The sequence below is a fragment of the Pagrus pagrus genome, assembly GCF_965226575.1.
Source record: "Pagrus pagrus genome assembly, chromosome: 8".
Lineage (NCBI taxonomy): Eukaryota > Metazoa > Chordata > Actinopteri > Spariformes > Sparidae > Pagrus > Pagrus pagrus.
In genome coordinates this window covers 23,782,528-23,800,439 of record NC_140192.1, presented here as the reverse complement: position 1 = coordinate 23,800,439, position 17,912 = coordinate 23,782,528, and the positions used below count along the sequence as shown (strand labels likewise).

The following is a 17,912-nucleotide window of genomic DNA, read 5'->3' as shown; positions in this document are numbered from 1 at the left end:
TTTTGCTTTTTGTAGGCTACTCATGTCTGCAGGCTGATATGTTTCTGCTTCTTCTGCATGTTGTTGTATTGAGTGTCAAGGCAAAGAGCGGCTGTTTGTGAGCGCTCTTTTCCTCCAAGTGTATTCCATTCTGGAGGATTTGAGACAATTGAGTGAGGTGATGAAGGGATTAAAACGTGCCGTAAACCCGCAACATATTTCCATCACTTGAGCACGTTCACACATTTGCATGCGGAACAGATTTTCATACAGTATTTTCATAAAACCTGAGTACCTGCTTTGTTTACGTGGTGATTTGCACTCAGTGCTGTCAATAGAAGGAGCTGGGCATCTTTAATCTATTTGCAGGTGTTATTGTGTGTGTTTGTGTGTGTGTGTGGCGGGGGATCGCGGGGTGGAGGTGCAGTGGGTGTGTCGTGTCCAGTTTCCAATAGTGTGGAACCTGATCTTGCTGCTAGTATGACATGACATGGGACTGTTGCTGGGACTCCAGGAAGACAGGGAGAAAACAAGAGAGAGAGCGAGAGAGAGATGTACAGAAAGAAAACACTTAAAATGTGAGTGTGAGAAAGATAGATGAAGATTTAGAAATGTAAGAATTGATGCACAGCTGAAGTCAGATATCATCCCCCTTGTGCTTCTGTCTTGACCAGATAGCGGGTTTAAAAAAAGAAGCAGAATAGATTGAAACATTTGTGGGAGAGCTTTCCCCTGGCTGAGGACAGAAGGATTATGTGCTCCCCCCCGCCCCTCTTCATCCCACCCATGACACATGTCCCTGGTCCACACCCTTTGACTGTCTCCCCAGCCGCAGTCTTGCTCCCTTAATTCCTATCTCAAGGACTGGACGCTGAACGTGCTCTGAATGAAAGCAAAATAGGCAAGACGGGGGATAGGAAAGAAAGAGATGCGGAGGAAAATGATAAGACGCAAAAGGGAAGATTGAGGCAAGGTAACAGAGAAGACACGGGAGAGGAGAGAAAGAGAAGACTACAGCAAGTGAACTAGAGGGGGAAGACCAGGTTGAAGTGGAGTGGTCTGCTGAGAAGATGAGTGACTCTTCACTGATGTACCTTGCATCAGACAATTGCTGCAGGGTTTCTTCAGACACTCTAGGATTGTTTGGGTACAATTCAAGACCAGCTCATAGAAAAAAAGAATTGGAGAAAACCTAGTCATTTTCACATCACTCCTCAAAATGTTTGTCGTCTCTAAATAATCAAATATTTCGACAACCTTCTGAGAAATGAGGGCGAGAAAAGTGCCAACTTGAGTCAGAATTCCTGAAAGGCAGTTCTTGTTAGTGCTCACATATGCAGTGTAGTACATGCATAATGCAAAGTATGATGTTCTCCTGGGACAGACTAATGTGTTTTTAGAAGTAAGTGCAGCATATGTATAATGTTGTGTCTCTGAGGTTTGACTGAATCATTCATTTTGTTATGGGAGTTGTATGTATTGTATTGTGCTTATGTTAGGGCTGCAAGATATTGGAAAAAACTGACAGTGCAAATAATTTTAATGAAGGAGCTTCACCCGCTTCACATAGAGCTGACAGGCTGTCTGATGCTCTAGGAGTAGGGCATATAGTATGAGGAAAACTTAGGAACCTTCGGAACGTTAGTCATTTAATAGACTTTGTTGACGTAATCCGTGTGCTCCAGTATAATCAGGACTGTATTCCTGATTTTTTTTCCTGATACCATTGCAATAATATTCTTTTCAACAATATATATTGTGATATGAAAAAAATATATGAATTATAAAATGATAGATCCATCAAGCCACAAAACAATAAAGCACAAAGAAAGCAGACATAAACCACCACTGCAACACCAAATAGATATAACTCAGATCAATATTGTGGGTGTGAGTGTGTGCCTCGTCCCATAGATCAATCCACTTGATAAATAGTCTGTTTTATTTCCCCACAACCCCAAAACAGTTGATAACCATAAAAAGAAAGACAACTCGAAATTCTGCTTCTGGCTTAACAGCAGATCCAAAAAAAGCTCCACTCCACTTTTACATGTTGCTCTTTGCCGTGCCGTGACTTTTTCTTGCACTTTTCGCAGTATGACGGTAATATTATCAGCCCTCCCTAAAACAGGTTCTCTGGGAGATTCATAATGGCCCTAAATAAACTGGATCACCACAGGGGCGCAATGTGATGATTATGTTTCCGTCCTCCCCTGCCTGCTGTGCTCTGTCGGTGCTTGAAGTGCTTCATTTGTGTGACACACTCAAACAGTGTCCAAGAATCCACATGGGACTCGCCATCAGTTTTATGTTTACTTGATATTGCACATCCTGCGAAAACCGAAATGAACCCAGTCCACATAATAGCCAACAACAGAAGATATATGCCGATCAGCCGCAACATTAAAACCACCTATTTGATATTGCGCCAATTCTCCTTGTGCAACCAAAACAGCTCTGACTTGTCAAGGCATGGTCATAAGTCCTCTGGGGGTGTCCTGTGGTGTCTGGCACAATGGTAGTTTATCCTTTGGGTCCTGTACGTTGGGGGGGGGTGGGGCGTCCATGAATCGAACTTGTTCTAGTACATCCCCACAGATGATCAATCAGATTGGGATCTGGGGAATTTGAAGGCCCAGTCAACTCCTCGGACTCCTTGTTGTGTTCCTGTGTTCCTGTGAATCTGTTCCTGAGCAGTTTTTGTGGTGTGTAAGGATTGTCCTGCTGGGGGCACTGCCATTGGGTCCATTTAGGAGTTGCCATTGCCATGAGAAGGGTGTACTTTGTCCACAACTGTGTTTGGATAGGTGGTGTGTATCAACTGGCATCAACATGAATGCCAGGACCTGAGGTTTCCCAACAGAACATTGCAAAACATTGAGAAAGAACATTGACGGTTAGGAAGGAAAGGTGACTGGAGGGGCGTTTAAGGTTTGCAGTGATCGAGATTGTGATAAAGGAGCTGAATTAGAAAGATTATCTTCTGTTGCTCGACATTATAAATACTCATTACATACAGACTCCTCTTAGTTTAGATTGGAGTTTTTGGTATCGGCATCCTCACAGTGTGGAGTATGTCTTGGAGTCTTTCATTCATTTAATAATAGTGAAAAACTCAGGCTGGAAACAAACTATGTTTATAACCAACCAATTTAGGCAGCTAGATTACAACATTCATCAGCCACTTATGCTGTTTTGGCTCCCAAATTGAGTTTCAGAATTTTATAAGAACTTCCAAACTGTGACTGATTGCCTGTCAGTGTGCCGAGTGCAGTTCAGGAACAGCCAAAGCATTTGCAGCGTTTGGCTGGTGTAAGTGCCCCAGCAGGGGAGACCTGGAGAGGAAGAGGCTTTCTCTTCAGTGATGTGATAGATTACCTGCAGTTGCACACTTTGGTTGGTTGGTTGGTTGCCTGATTTCGTGGCAGCCCATGGTGAAAACAGGTACTGTAGCATGCTTCACAGGCTCCTACAATGCCAGACATTTAAGATAGCAGATTGCTTAGAAGATGCTCTTTTCTAAGTGTTAATAATACTGATCATTGTCACGATCTGTATTATCTTGGGGGGTAAAGAATAGCTGCAACCTCCTTCCTCTTTATGCAACAGAGATACATGGGGGATTCTTATGTAAGAGGATATTGCTCAGCAGCGCCTTGGCACCTAGGTTATTCATGCACTTTTCAAACGGGGCCAAAAAACCTGCTGCATTTCACCAATGAAACTTGCTCAATGGACTGCACAGTCCGATCTGATTAAGAATGTCTCCCAGTCCTGCGCAGTGTTTGTATGAATCAGTTTGATTTACTCCGTTTCTCTGCTTTACCCACTGCTGTTCCGCCTTTCCCAATTTCTGTTTCTTTTCATCTCCTCGCTTCACATCCATCATGTTCTCACTGCAGTGATACCATCTACTCCTACAATGCTCCTAACCTCTCAGTCATAGCATTTTTTAGCAAATGTAGTGGTGTACAAGGTACACACTCTTGTTATTCTGCCAGTTGGATTGTTTGCAGGTGAGGGGGTGGTAACACACTCTTTGATCAGATCTTCACGACATTGATTTAATGTAGTGAAAATCACGATGTTTTGAATTGGGTGTTCAACCTACAGCATCATTCTTTGTCACAATTAAATGGATTTAGGGCTGATAGGTCCATCAGTCCACAAATAAATATTTCCTGTAAATCCTCAGTTGCCAAATAGACGCCCAGAGTGATGCCAGTCCAGCTGGTCAGTGTTCCTAACCTTTTACAAAACAGTTGGTGCTGGATCACATACAAAAGGTGTAGCTTCAAGCACTATTCATCATCCTTCAACTGCAGCTCCCACTGATTCTTTTATACAGCATGCTATTGCTTCTCAAGATTTACCCCTACAGTATATGGAGGATTCAAATCACCCTTTTTGTATATGAATATGGATTTAAAAATGTAATAAATAAGTGCTGCATTCCTGCAGTGTACAGAGTAGTATCTAAACAGATGCTGTTCAGACCAGATCTATACTCCAGTGTCACGACTCAGACGGTGAGGGAAGGTGTGCTTCTCATTAGGAGTCAGTACTGATGAGAGGCCGTGCCCTGTCACACATAGTCAGTCTCATAGCACATGGCAGCCTACAACCTCCACAGTCCTGAAGGAACTCCACACTGGAAGGAAAAAGGGAAAAGCCTTCCAATAAAGTCAGAACTGAGAAAAATGATGGACAGCGTCTCTCTTCTGTCTCATCAGTATGTATGTTTGGGATATGGTGGAGCATACGACAAGACAAAACATGTTAATACCTCTCCTGGCTCTGCAGGCTTTTTTCAGTATAGTGGGAGTTTAGATTATTCACAGGGGAACTGTTACACGCAGAAGTGCATAAAATGAGATTATAATAGCCTTTTTATTTTCAAACATCTTTGAGTATACATTTTGAAAACTATCTCACAAGAATATGAGGCAGTAGTGGTAGTAAATGTAAGGAGTTATGGGAAAATCGCTGTTAAATGTTAGGCATGCTGGCACTGGTGCTTCTTCACACAACATGAAGTGTACAGTGTGTATCAGAGTAACAGTTCATTTTCTGTGAAGGTTTCAAGCTATTTATAATCTTCAGTATGCAATAAGTGGCACATAAACTGGTGTTATTAATCATATACAGCAGATGAGGCATAACAGGGTGAATCACAGGGGCATCCACATATACAACATACGCGTGATTCAAGCATGATGAAAAAACAGACCTGTTTTTTAATCTAAGGGAGGACCTGTTGGTAATAATTTACAGTATGTTATGGAGACATATTTATATTCAGATGGTAAAGCACAGGTTCATTGTCATCGAAATGTGCATTGGAGTTCATTCCAGTAAATTAGTCCAGGCAAATAAATTCTCATTATTCTAAGTTGTTTTCATTTTGTGATTAATGTCTTTCTGTTGCACGTCCAGTTAGGGGCTTGTTAAACTATGGCCCTGGTATTAGTCTACATTACAACTAAATGTATAGATCAGCATCATCATGAAAAATATGTGTGTTGCTGCGGTCACAAGGATAATAAGAAAATCGATTCAGTGCTGAGTGGTCTGACTCTTAACTTTTGACATGCATTTTCTTGTATACATAATTAAAGATACAATTAGAGATACAATTACAGCATTCAACATTTCAAGATTAGAATTAATAATGCATTAGCAGCGATGTTTACAAGGATGTTGTTAAGAGGTTGTTTACACCTGGAATTAACATGCATCTTGGGAGACAACTGGGCTGTTGGTTCACACCTTGCATTAAAATGAGTCTCCACATGCGAGACCAAATCTATTGTTGTTTTCGACCAGATTTTTACGAGACCACAACAGTCGTAAAAACGACAGGACCTCACAGATTATTGCACAGTAACACAGCATTATCAGGTGTACAAATAACTTTATAAATACTACTTACTACTAAAGTAACTGCTAAACTGGTGCTAACCGTAGCTGTTTGTTAACTAAGGTCAGTTAGCTGTGCCGCTAGCACTCATAGTTTGCTTTAAAGCTTTATTAAATCTAGCAGTGCAAAGCTCCCAACATATTGAGTTCTGAATTGCACCTATACTTTGAGGGTAATATAAAATAAGGACACAGAGGCTTGCGCTGTGTGTGAACCAGACCTGTCGACTTCCTATCTCGCTAACATTTCCTATACAGCATGTTTGCAGACTCCTTTTTCTTACCTTTCACAATAAGAGTCCTGGACATATGTAGCGCCCCTTTGCTGTTCTGGCAATTAACAGGGGTAGCTATCCTGAGTTCTTTTAATAAAATGTTATCTCTAACAGTAGGTGTGTGTTTATTTTGTCTTTTGACCTTCTTAGAGATACTATATAGCAAGAATATTCTGATTTAATGACACTAGCCTTAAGCCTTAACTTCAAAGAATTCAGTCATTTGCCAATAATATATATTTAACTATTTACTTGGCACCAAAAATATACACATTTGCACACAATTATTAATAAACAAAAGTATTTTTCTCAGTTCTCTGGTAGTTATTTTAACTTCAATACCTCAAAATTCCTTGTGAAAACCAGACCCAAATATTCAGTTTCAAAGACCTTTAAACAAAAACCTTCAATAATACACTCTATAGCCGGCAGTTTCTTAGCTTAAATAATGCTATGGGTACCCGATGAGTTACCAGTTCAAACGTTGCAGGCCTGATGTGAAGCTTGGGATCGTTGAAACAAAAACAAGATGTCCATCGGCTCCAATGCTGAGAGAAACACTTGAAACAATGGCCGCCGCCCTCACCGACAGCGCGCCAATCCAGGAAAAGAAGAGACGTCCTCACCCGAGATGTCCGGCGACCAGAGTCCTCCGCTGTCCGCTGGATACCTCAGTCCTTTGGTCTCGATGTAGTTAACTTAGCAGTCCGGACAATGTATATCCAATGTGTCCGAGCAGGATACGCTTGTACAAAGTCCGTGGCTAATAAGCTAGCGCTAGCCGCGTTAGCTTCCTGTTGCACTTTGGTGTCTCAGTCCGATTTTCACGACTTAACTTAACACAACACAACTACACTGCTGCACAATGTTCTCGTAAGAGACACTCGCCGTCTGTCTACAAACATTTGCAGTAGTAAAGTCTAACTGGACGTGTTGTCCACGTAAAACTGTAGCAGTGCTATGTAGCATATATCACAACCTGTCGTCTCACTCTCGTTTCTTGTCTCTTCCTCTCGACCCTTCGCCTCACATCGGATTGGCTCAGAAAATAAACGTAAAGCATACTATTCATTAGACTCCCTTTTTTCCTACTTTTCAAAATAAAATATTCTTAACACATTACCATCATCATGAACATGATAGTTAAGAAAATAAAATACATTTTACCTCAAGTAAATAGCCAAATACTTGAACTTAACCATGAAATCCTATTTCTTCTACAACATATGCAATATGCAACCTCTGAATATTTTTTAACATTTTAAATCCTAAAAAATTCTATTTATGAATCTATGAACTTTTATATTCTAGGCCTAATTTTCCATAGGGCTACACATACCTGCATACACTGTGTAAATGCTAATCAAGAGATCTGAAATTCCGTTTGACCATTTCACCATGAGGCCGGTCATTAAAGTATACAACATGTTAGATAGCTCTGCCAAGTAATAAAGCACTTTAATTAAGATGTGTTTGATTGAGAGTGACAGAAGGTCCTGTAACCTGATGATGTTTTAAAGAGAATATAAGTTTTTTAAAAGTCAAGGTTTTAATCATGAACATCAATGTACGACTGAAATTTTCCATTAAGGAAAAGTGAAAGAAAAATGTGTGCACGCTGTCAATTATAGTTAGAAAGAAAATCGTAATTGGGCAAAATCTGAGTCTGCAGATAGGACAAGTTCTTTTCAAAGGAATCCAGAAAGTGTTGTTGTTATCTGTGGATGCTTAGAAAATGTGAAGCGTTGTGGTGGGTGGAAGATGATGATGCGTCGAAAAAAGCGCATCAGCAATCTTTTTGGGTTTTGTTCTGTTCTGCCTGAAGTTGCTGAGCAAGCAAACAGAGGCCTGGATCAACATGTTCCTGGTGGATATGCTCGGCTCTGTTAGAAGCTGCACTGTTTGTCTGTTTGTAAGGCATGTCAGCGTGATCTCAGACTGGCATTGACTCGCTTCGGGTCGGTTGACAGGTTGGGTTGGCAGCAGGGCGGCCAGCTTGTCTGTCTGCGATGTCAGCAACACTCGACGCTCCCAGCTCAGTTTGTTGCCGCACCGAATTCAGTGGTGATAGGCAAACGGGAAAAACCTGCGAATTCTCTGCAGTTTGTCAATATGCTTGTCGTGTCGTGTCATCTCATTTTTGTGTACAAAAAGGCTTAATGTCTCTCTGTTCTTATGTCTGTCTATCTACCTGTCGTCAACTTCCCCCCTCCACAACTCCTGCTCTCTAATGTCCTCACCTTTCATGCTGTCAAAACCTCTCTGTCTAGTTCTCCACATACATCTTTACAACTTTCTGCTCTTCCCCGTCCATGAATGCGCACCTCATATTTCTCCCTGACTTTTCCTCTTTCTCTCTTAAAGCTCTGGTCTACGATCTGAGAAAGGTTTGAAAAAAGCATCCCCCACACACACCCCCCTCCCCTCTGTGCTCCTTAACCCCTCCCCTCCGAGCTCGTATCGCTCTCCCCTCGGAGTCCCGCGACACACCCCCTCCTGCTACAAGCTTTTTTTTTTTTCTCTCTCTTCAACGAACTTTATACCTCCCGCAACAAACTTGTTTTTTTTTTTTTCTCTTCAACGAACTTTATACGTCCCGCAACAAGCACCAAGAGCAACAAGCCGGCAGAAACCAAATACAGCCCAGCTTTGAATGCGGAGTAACGATGTCGGATTCACAGATAAAGTTATTACAATGCACGTTGAAACTCTTGTTTTTTTTTTTTTCTCTTCAACGAACTTTATACGTCCCGCAACAAGCACCAAGAGCAACAAGCCGGCAGAAACCAAATACAGCCCAGCTTTGAATGCGGAGTAACGATGTCGGATTCACAGATAAAGTTATTACAATGCACGTTGAAACTCACGTAAATCTTGTAAGTCATTACAATGTCCACAGCTAAGCTCCACAGCCAAGCTAGCGTAACGTCATTAGCATGCTACAGCTACGTTACCTTACAGCTACGTAATCAGCTACAACAGCTAAGTTAGCCACTTCTAAAAGTTACTGAGGGCCAAGAGACTAACAGATGCTGCCGTCAGCTTTCATCACAACGATCGCTTCCACATTGTGGCTGAAAAACAAACCTGTGTGTCCCAGCTGCTGTTCGGTGCTACTCAGACTTGTTGTTAGCTTACAATGCTAGCATAGAGGCTAACGTCTCCGTCGAACAAGTAAACAATTGTTGACAACACTGCGAGACAGACACCGTCTAATAACAGAAACAAACTAACGGCAGCTTTCACAGTCATCAGCAGCATCGGCATGAAAGTTTTCTGTGTCACAACATCCACAATAGAGACGAAGGTTACCTGCTCAACAGAAACGCCGCTGTATCAGCACCGGGTCCATATCTTCACGGACCTTTCGCCACCGTTCAAACGATGACCCGATGTTTATTCGGTTTGAGCCCTCTTTGTTTCACATGTCCGGTTTGTGTCTTTTCAGTGACAGACTTTCTTTCTTTGACTCTTTGTCGGTGGGGCGAGCAGAGGCAGCTGAACAGCTCAGGGCAAAACAAACCTCTCGTCCGCTTGTAGTTTTAAATGCGGAAGTGGGTCGGGACCAGACGTGAGCAGGAGCAGGAGAGTGAGCGAGGATTGGATCGGAAAATTGATCCAATAGGAGCCATCCGGGCCGGATGGTTCCTATTGGTCAATTTCTTTTCAGTTTTACAGACACTAGAGAGAATGGATTTTTTTGGTTCCTTTTACTCTCCACATTGTGTAGGTGGTACTATTGGGTCATAACCACCATCTAAATGATGTTAATAATAATAACAAATCTTTCAAATCGTAGACCATAGCTTTAAATGTTCTCTACCTTTACTGGCTCACTTTGCACCCCCCCCCTCCCCTTGCTCTTGTTTCACCTCCTCAGCCTCTGCATTTCTCTGTCAGCGGAAGATCTTTCCTTTTCATTATTTATGGAGAGTGGCTGTCAGATGCAGCAGATAAGAGTACCTGATTCTCTCGCACTAACCTGTACTGAATTTCAGGCAAACTCATGTTTCATACATGTATGTTCTGAGAGCAACTGTTACCTCTCAGCAGAATGCATCACAGACAGATGTCGCTGTACGTGCGAGATGTGGTATTGACACATTTAGCACTTTGTGTTGATGTGTTGAAAATGTCATTTTCTGTTTGTAGATGTTCCCCAAGAGGTACAACGAGCCATCTTTACAGTAACACAGTTAGATGTTGATGTGTTAGCTATGACAGGTCAAGATTGATGGAGTTAATTGGTGCTCTAGTCGTGCTGTCAATGACAGGGAAGTGTGAAATTCTAATGTGAATCGGGCTGCTGGTTATCACATCTGTGATCAACACGAAAGGATCCATTATCCAGCTCTTAACTTCAAGGATAACTGAGTGTTCACTTGCAGCTCATAAATGTCTTTACCCGCCATCATTAACTTGCCAGTGCCTGATCTGTACTGTGCACATGCAACTCTCAACAGAGATGAGAGGGGAGCGAGATGTCTCACTCCTTAGCTTCAACAGCGGCAGACAGAAAAATGATGTGTTTATTTCTTTTTTTAGTATTCGCCGATCAGGCAAGGGAGTTGCTAGATTTACCAGCCCGACACGGCATTTCACTTGTCAGGCAGGCCTTTTTGTCGAGCCCTGAGGAAAAAGGGCTCCTCTGTTTCTGCCACACGAGAAAACTAGGTCCATATAATCAAAAAACCTAGGTGCTGTAACTAAACCTCAGAAGCTGTCACGCTCATGTCGCCTGAGCTGACAGATGTGATGGGATGTGAGCAAAAAATGTAATCTCCCAGGACATTAAAAAGCATAAAACTTTCTTTGATTGAGGTAGTTTATGACTCATTGAGCTCAATTTCAGTAAACAAAACAAAACACCCCAGAAACAAAAATTAAACATTGTCTGCCAGTCTGCGAGCTGCTCAAGTGTAAGGAAGCAAGACCATAGCTTACCATAGACTGTGTGAGGTAGTAGTTAAACACACACACACACACACACTCACACACACACACACACACACACACAATACAACTTAATCTTGCTTACCATGGGATTTACCATGAAAGAAGCTCTCCCCCCTCCTGGTCTCCTCCTGTATATGACACAGTGTTTATCTGTTGACTACCAGTTTCAACATAAACCAAAGTGGGCCAGCCAGGCAGCTCAGCCCTGACATCTGGTGCAACTGGGTTGGTCTTGATACAGCTGGCAGGAAGAATAGAAACTGGGTTATTATCGCGGGTATGGAGGTCAGAGCTATAGATTACAGTCACACTCAGAGGTAACATTAAGGGTGACCACCACGATGAGTGGTGTGATGATAATCTCTCAGCTGTTAGAAAGAGCAGTGTGTGGAGTCGTTATGAGGCGCTGCTCCTTTGTGGTGAGTGTCGTGACTACGTGTGGTCCTTGAACAGCAACTGTACAAAAGAGATGATGTTTTCACTTCCTACTGTTTCATCTCTTGTTCTCTGTTCATCGTTATTTCTCTCTTAGACTCCACTGCCTCTTCCCCTCTCTCTGCTCTGTCCAGGCTTTTTTGACAGGAGGCAGACTCTGAAGTGTAACCACGATGTTCCCTCATTCCCCATAGCATTGCTGTGAAGTACAGTAAAGGGAACATATTACATAATGGTACATACACACATTTACTGCATACTTATGTTCACTGGGTGGATAATTTTAATGAATTCAGACAAGTTGTCAGCCTTGTTCATCCTTAATGGTTTCCTCTCTCCTGTCCCTGTTAAGCTCTTTCTTTGAGCGTAAAACTGCAAATGTAGCACAAAACAACGTAACATTAGGCTACTTGTGCGTTATTTCACATTATTATTATCACAATGACTTTAGGGACTGTATTGTGCATGATCCCATTCTATTTCTCTTTATTTTCACAATTTCACTTATTGTAGCATTTAGTTAAACATGTGATTACAGTTGCAGCATTGTGTTTTAAGGTAATGAGCAGCTCCATGTTTTCTCAACCAGCAGTAAACTCAACGTTGTCCCTGGGGCATGGGAAGCTCTGGGGATGTCCTAATGTGCTCTGACAGAAATGTATGCAGCATTCCTGCTGTGCTGTCCAGGATGTCAAAGGAGATGGCTTGGGAACGCAAGTCAGCTCAGAGACTTCTGTCCTCAGTTGATCCTCTGTCTCCTTGTTTTTGTGCCCAAATACTCATGCATGTGCACCGACAGGCTCCACATACAGTACACATTTAGGTCCTTTCAGTATGGGCCAAAACTGCCTCTGACCACAGACTGATGAGAGACTACTGTGAGTGTTGTCCATCACATCAAGATGTGTCACTGCAGGATATGATTGTCCATCTTTGTTAAAAATAACTTAAAAAAAATGCATTTTCACTTTGTTCTTACAGTTTAGTCACTCAAAGCTATCTACAGTAGTTCTCCTTTTCTCATTATTTATTGTGCTCGACACAATGGGCCTTGCATCTGCCAGATTAATGCCTGCTGCTTGTTCTTGATAAAAAGAGAGATTAATGTTTGGCAGTTTAATGACAAGCACAGAAGAGCTATTATTTAATGACGAGCCTTTTGGGTGCTCATTCATCTCTTAGGAAGTAGTTCTTCTGTATCACTGAGATATGAGGAGCCATCGATTGTGGTCATGGATGGATGCATGTAATGAATGGAGGGTAATCCTCTGGAAGACAATAACCTGATAACTGTTCAACCACAAGTCAATGGAGGGATTGGTTGTCTTCAGGTGGTACCCGACTTGTAGTGTTTCAACACTCTCCAGGTGGTGGGCCTCTCATGGGCTCCTGGCTTCCAGCTTCCCTCCTCTTGCCTACTCCATCACTTTCTGCTCCTCCCGCTTATTTCTTGCTCCTTTCTTCCAGGCTGTCTGGAAAGCCAAGTGATTGAGGGCTGGTACTTCAAGGAGGTCCTCTCATGGGTGTCTTTACATCTCTCCTCCCATGGCACTTTTAAGCTCAAGCAGAATGATTTTCTGGTCTTTGGATGTAGAGTTGTGCACACTACCCTTGGGAACTGCAGTCTGCTTCCCAGGTTGACCCCCATCTTCTAGGAGCTGGCAGTTTACACTGGGCTTTGGTTTCTCTTTGTTTATAAAAGGCCTGGCTCTCGCCTTGATGAGGTAGGGTGATAACCTTCTTCAAGTTGTGCCATCTAGCCTCTTCTTGCATCTCTCGTGCTGTAGTGCCACCAATGATGTCTCGCAGCTTCAGAGAACTCTGCCTGCTCTATGGCTGGGTTGTTTGCCCGCTTGCGGCCAGATCTTGATGTGACACCTGGCTTCACCAGGTCCTTGACGGAGTCTCTTAGTCTTTACAAAACTCAGCATTTTGCCACCTTGAATCCCTCCACGACTGATGACAGGGAGAGCTGTGTTGCCCGATTCGGATGAAGATCTACAGGTGAATAGGGGGGGATTGGTTTTGCCAAGTCAGAGTTTTTAGTTTTTAATCTAAGTTAAAGACATCTGCGTTGCTCAAATTATATGCAACCTGTACTAAAACCTGAACATGTTGTATTAAAAGCATCAGTTACAGCAGTGGAATCACTTTAGGCTGACTGAGGCTAGGTGTAAAAGTAAATCACAGGATTATATTCTAGATTCATTAAAAGCCTGTCTAATGCTGTGTTTGTCTCATGTGGAAGCTGTATTGTTCTGAAAGCAATGAGTAATAATGGAGTGTATAATTATGATAATTTGTCAGGTCTAGACAGAATACAGAACTGCTGGAGGTGGATGAGACAGAGTATGTAGCTGTGGATGCGGTGCAATGATGTCTTATTTCTCCATTTGCATGGGAACTGTTTGATTTGTTAGATGATGAGACCAACACAAGTACCGTCGTTGAACTTACTGTCCATGTACCTCTTTTTACTCTGGACAGCAGCCCATCTTTCCAGCCGAAAGGGCAGTGAAAGTTGTCATATTAAGTCGTAGTTCAAGCTTCATTTCTAGTCCCCTCAGGAACAATGTGAGGAAGGTTATGGATTTCATCTGTCAACTGGAACTCTTTCTTGAACTGACATTGGACTGCTCATTCACCTTGTCAGTGTACTTTTTAATCACCTCATTGCTTTCCGTCTGGGTGACCCTGGCTCTCCCTCACTGGGCTTCTCTTTTGTGGTCGTGAACAATTGATAGAACGTGTGATCACCATTCAGGCTGTTAAACTGTCTTTACACGTCAGGGTAATAGAATGGGTGAAGTAGAAATCATTTGACATCAGCATCTCTCTTATGGGAAAGTCGTGGCATTCTGAGTTTAATGTGAGTTTAATGAGTAAACAAGGATGTCTGCACTGCATGCTGATACAACATTATTATTTTTTTATCCCATTGACAGATGCAGTATTCAGTATTTCTGATGTGAAGTTTGGTCGATATTAGGAAGCAGGGAGTGTTGTTTGCTGTTGGGACCGACACGAGCACGTTGGCTGAATGAGAGTGTTTCACTGTTGACTCATCTACTTGATTTGGCTTCTAACTGTCACCTACTCAAACACATGGGTAAGTGTTTCAGCTGTTATCAGCGGGACATTTATACCTGCTTCATCCGGAGACTAATTACCCCAGTCTGAGAGCGGGTTCATCTGTGTTGCTATAGGAGAAAGTGAAGACGCTTGCTCTTCATGCAGCGTACCTCTAGACTGTTATTAAGAAGAGAACTCACCAAAGAGACCTCATTATTTAGCCGAGTGGCTGCTGGTTGTCTACCTGCCTGAGCCCTGCACCGGCTCTGTGATCTGTCACATTACACATCACCTGGCTGCACACAGTGAGGAGAGGAGAGGAGGAAAGTAATGGCCTTGAGATAGTGGTATTTAATGGAGCAGATTATTTGGCTGGGAAAGATTAATGGGGAACACTTTTCAGGGCTTTGCGACCGGCAGTGTGTGATGAGAAAGAGAAATATGTGCATATTTATCCGTCTCATCAGTATGCACAAAAACTATGATATCATTCTAATATTTCAACTAATATGATATTGAGTCCCAGAAATGGCCGTGGAGATGTGGTTTCGTGACGATCGTGACACTGTCTTCATCGTCTTGCTGAGAGGGAGAGAAAGAGAACATAATAGGAGAGTAAAGGAGAGCTGCAGCGAGAAGATGATTCTGATACAAAGAGATTATTCAGTTGTCATTGATGAATTGAGGAGTGTTATGAGCTGCTGACACACTCCTTTACTATCTGTGACCAAGGCTGGCTAAATGGAAATGAGGCCAAATCAGCAATGTGTGGCTTTTGAGTGCCCGACATTTACTGTATTCGTTTGCGGAGTTCAGATTTTAGGTGGTAGATAAAAAGAATATATAGATATATTTTTAATATAAAGACTAAAGTCACATCACAACATCAGTGTTACTCAAGATGTTTAGATTTCCTAGCATTGTTCTTTCATTTTTTTAAAGTTTTCAATTCATTAAGAATCATATATGTCCTGTACAGTTACTGTAACCAGGAGTGCTGCTTCTAGTTCATGTAAGGACATTTTTCTATGCCATGGTTTTGCTGGCTGTGAGTTATTTTCAAAATACACAAGCAAAAGAGCCTAAAAGAACTAAAAGTGTCTCTGCGTCTTTCATAGTAGACATCACACTGTTACTTCACCTCTGTAGAAACTTTCCCGGTGTCAGGAGGTTCAGGAGGGAGAAATATACTGTAGTGTACTGTATCATACAGCTGGAAACAACCTCAGCCTGAATCTCTTCTTCTCCTCTATTTGCCTCCCCCATATGTCCTATAATTAGATCGAGTACATGAAAGATACGTTTCCAGCAATTCAGGCTTCACTGACAGACCTCAAGAGCCTTCCTTCCCTTTGTCTGTGTTCTCAAGTGTTTACACACTGTGTGTGTGTTCATACATTAATGTGCCTGTGCGTGATTTAGTCAGCAGGTGATTCAAGAGGCGAGCGGAGGAAATGGCAAAGTACAGGGTTAGTATTATTAAGTGTTTTATTTTTTTAATCAGTGTGATGGCATTAAAACTAATGGGTCCTGCCTAGCTATGTCTTATTTTGTGTGCCTGTTTATGTGGTGTGTGTGTTTCCCTGTGCATATGCAAAATGTGTGAATGTGTCTGTGTGTGTGTAGGTGTTTCATATGTGTATGGTGTTGTGTTTACATCCCGGAAACCGTGAGATATCTGTTTGATGGATGACTGTATGTCCTGCACAGGCAAAGCTTGTTAAGAGGCTCTGTGGCTGAAAATGAATCCGTAAGGAGAAATAATGAGATCATGATACTAGCCTGTGAAATATCACAGCTCTGACTGGGATGTGTTCCAGGCTCTGTCTACCTTTTATTTTACACTCACTTTATACACTGTTATGTTAATCCTGGAAAACAACAGGGTTTGCTTTATCTCAAAAATAATACCATGTTTTCTTTCTTTTTTCTTTTTTTTTTGTCGTTGCGGAGCAACATTCAGCTAGAATCTTATGTTTTTTGCCCACACAGGACCTAGATCCATGCCCTCAAGCAAACAAACACTCAAAGAGTAGACAAAAGGTCCAGACTTCACTAGTATGTGTCAGTTTTTCTAACCTCACCTGACAGACATCTGCTCCATGCAGTGTATTTCATTTTCTTTTTTCTTTTTTTTATATTATTATTAATTACTCATTTTCTCTCTATCTTTCTGCAATGTTTTCATTTTTTCATCAAGACATTAAAAAGACATTTATTACAATTCAGGGGCCAGAAACATTGATTTGGACACATATTTTACTACACAACACGATCCCAAGAGACAAGACTGAATCATCCTGTCAGGGTGGCTTAGCAACATGATCTAGTGGTAAGTAAGGCCATCCATCTCAGTGTCGTCGAACACAACAGTTAAAGGAGCATCTGTCAACAGCTACGTGTCAAATATTTCATCCTTGAATAAGACACCAGGCTGCACACCGCTGCTGTAAGAACATTAGCCGATGATTAAAACCACAAATGAATACACTAGGTTAGGTTTTGGCTGGAGGTCTGAATACTTATCAAGATATCTAGTTTATGGATTACTTTGTGTCTTACTGCCTAAACCCATATCACACAGACTCACATTCACAGCAGTGATGTTGTCTAGACTGTTTGTATCAAATATAGATATTTGCTAAGGTCACACTCTGTGGAGTTTACAGGAAACACTGATTTGTTTTAAATCCTACGGCAGAATACTGGTTTCTATGTTTTTGCTCACCTCACATCACCTAATGTACAAAATGCATCTTTGTATTTTTGTTCTTCTTTGATGTTTGCTAATGTGAGTGATGATTGTACCGCTGTGTGGAATCACATTAATTAATGTATTGATTACATTACACAGCTCTCATTATAATAAGATCAATTTTAGTTATACTAAAGCGTAGCCGTTAGAAAGCTTTGTAATGATTAATGTACAGTAGCCTTTTTTTTTTTTCAGCTAGCGTGGCGAAATCAGATCGCAGATCTTTTCCAAGCTGCCCAGGTTGGCTTTGTGGAGTTGGTGGGTCTTGGTTTCAGTAAATAGTAGGAATGCGCATATTATTATCTGTATCTGCCTCTGTTCAGCCAACTAAATGATTTGTAACCGTGTCTGTACCTGGAATGGACGGGCATAAACTAGAAGTTGATAGGACTAGAAGTTGTATTTTAATGCTGCAGTACATTGTACTCGGAACACTTTTAACTTTTCATCACTTTTAGTTTGCCATTTTCACTTCCATTCACTTTCCTCACTCGAATCGAGGGTCTAAGGACAGAGGATGT

The 17,912-nt window shown here is 41.9% G+C and overlaps 1 protein-coding gene across 6 annotated transcripts in view; it reads left to right on the top strand.

Moving 5' to 3' along the window:
* The window catches only part of mctp1a (multiple C2 domains, transmembrane 1a), a 150,403-nt gene that overhangs the window by 34,604 nt on the left and 97,887 nt on the right, over nt 1-17,912 (top strand). The gene's annotated exons all lie outside the window — the stretch shown is intronic.